The sequence below is a fragment of the Gracilinanus agilis genome, chromosome 2 (assembly GCF_016433145.1).
Source record: "Gracilinanus agilis isolate LMUSP501 chromosome 2, AgileGrace, whole genome shotgun sequence".
Taxonomy (NCBI): Eukaryota; Metazoa; Chordata; class Mammalia; order Didelphimorphia; family Didelphidae; genus Gracilinanus; species Gracilinanus agilis.
The window spans coordinates 77,556,002-77,558,278 of NC_058131.1; positions in this window are offsets into that span (position 1 = coordinate 77,556,002).

Sequence of the window (2,277 nt, forward strand, 5' to 3'; positions counted from 1 at the left end):
GGGAATACTACTACATAACTACTAAGCTCCCTTCCAAATCTGAAAATCAATGATTCTGTGGTTCTGTGATTCTTTCAAAGTTTGTCTGAACACTAAGTTTCCCAGTCATATTTTTACTCGACATCTTCTACTTAATTAAGAAGATTAAGGCCATCCAATGTGACTTGCCCTCCTATATACAAAAAAAGTCTCTATTTCTTGTATTTCTGCTGTCATTAATTCTAGTCTCCTGATGAATGAAGTAACCCATCTCAATTCTCCCTTTCCTCTTCCTCTTCCCCCTTTTAAATCTCTCTTTCTTTCTCTTTTTCTGTTTTACTGTGTCTGTCTACCTCCCCCTCTTTGTCTCTCCCACCCAATATCTCCCTCTATTGAATCTTTATTTTGACTGCTGGCTATTCATTTGTGATTTTTTACAGTTGTTTGAATATTTCATCATTATTAAACTTTTCCTCTGTGGATGTCTTATCTGCTCCAGATAGAATGTCATATTCTTTAGAACAGGACTTCTTAATTTTTTTCATGTTCTAAACCCACTGGACCACCTGGTAAAGCCTATGGATCCCTGCTTGGAATTACATTGAGAAGTGCATAAAATAAAATGCCTAGGATAACAAAGAAAACCAGTTATATTGAAGCAGAGTTATCAAAATATTTTTAAAACAAACTTATGCATCTTAGTTTTTAAACTCCTACTTTAAAGTGGTGATAACCACAATAAACTCACATTTATAGAATGAATTATTGTTTCAAAAGTGTTTTACATGTTAACTCATTTGATTTTCACAATAAGACTGTGGGATAAATACAGTTAATATTCCTATTTTACAGATGAGTAAGCTAAGTCATTTGTCCAGCATCATACTTTTAGTCAATTTGGGGCAAGATTTTAACTCAGATCTTTCTGACTCCAATTCCAGGACTGCATTTACTCTACCAAATCAATCACCACCAACAATAAAGAAAATGCCACCCTATGGTTATAAAGCACTTTCATATCATTGTTTCTTTGGCTCTTCACAACAACTCTGGGAGGTAAATAATACAAGTATTGTTATCATCCTTTTAAAGAGATTAAAGAACTGAGGTTCAACATTCAGAAGTAATTTTCCCAGGGTCCAAGAACTGCCAACTGACAGAGTCAGGACTAACAGGTTTTCTTCCTCACAGTCAGTCAATAAGTATGTATGCCTACTATATGCCAGACACTAGTCCAGCATATATGATGCAAATACAATTCTATGAGAGCTCAAGTAAACAATTATCTAAACCAGGTCAAAAGAACTAAAATTACACAAGGACTCATTCTATTCAGATTGGAGTCCATCCAGCATCTTATTTTCCACCTTCTGAAATGTACCAGAGTGATCTTGCCACCACATGCTTAGCCAAATGGGATTAAGTACATAGAATCAAAACAACACAAGACTAGGAGCCAGGAGACCTAGCTTCTTGGCCTAATTGAACTGTATAACCTTGATCAAGCCTCTTCCCTTTGTGGAGAGGGTATTTCCTAAATTGTAAAAGTTATTAGAATGACCAGAATTCTCTGAAAATATTCCTTCCAGCTCAAAGATTTTATTAAACTATGGGGGAAAAAACAGATACAGAGAAAGAATGAAGGAGAAATGGGGCGAGAAAGCAGCTTTTTCTTCCTTAATATCAACTGAGTATCTTACAGTCATTGTGAATGAGTACATTACCAAGAAGATCTTGGAGAGGAAGCACTTATGTTTCAGTTTCTAGAAGAGACTCAAACACTAACAAATCAGTCTGGTTTCCTTAGCCCTTGTCTCCAGTTGTATGGAGCAGCTACAGTGTGTTAGACCTCTGCACGAAGTAACAGAAAGCTAATCTGTGAGTGAGGGATCAGTAATTGTTGAATAAGTGAATGGAACAAATGAATATCTGGGTTAAGAAATCGTAATCAATTATGAATCTTCTGAAGAGATGCATGTATAGCAAGCCCCTCTGGGATTTCCAAGGAGGTGTGGATGCTAGAGATGGACATCTGCTGGTCAGAATGGAACTTTCCCAGGGTTCTTCTGCTTTGCCCCCCAAGAGTTAAAATTCATACCACCTACTTGTGATCTAATCTAACCATTCTTGAGGAAAATTTGGAACTATGCCCAAATGGCTCTAAAATTGTGCATACCCTTTGATCCAGCAATACCATTACTAGGTCTGTATCCCAAAGAGATTTTTAAGAGAGAGAGAAAGGGCTTCATACAAATTACATTAACTGATGAAAAGTGAAGTGAGAACCTGAACGTTTTC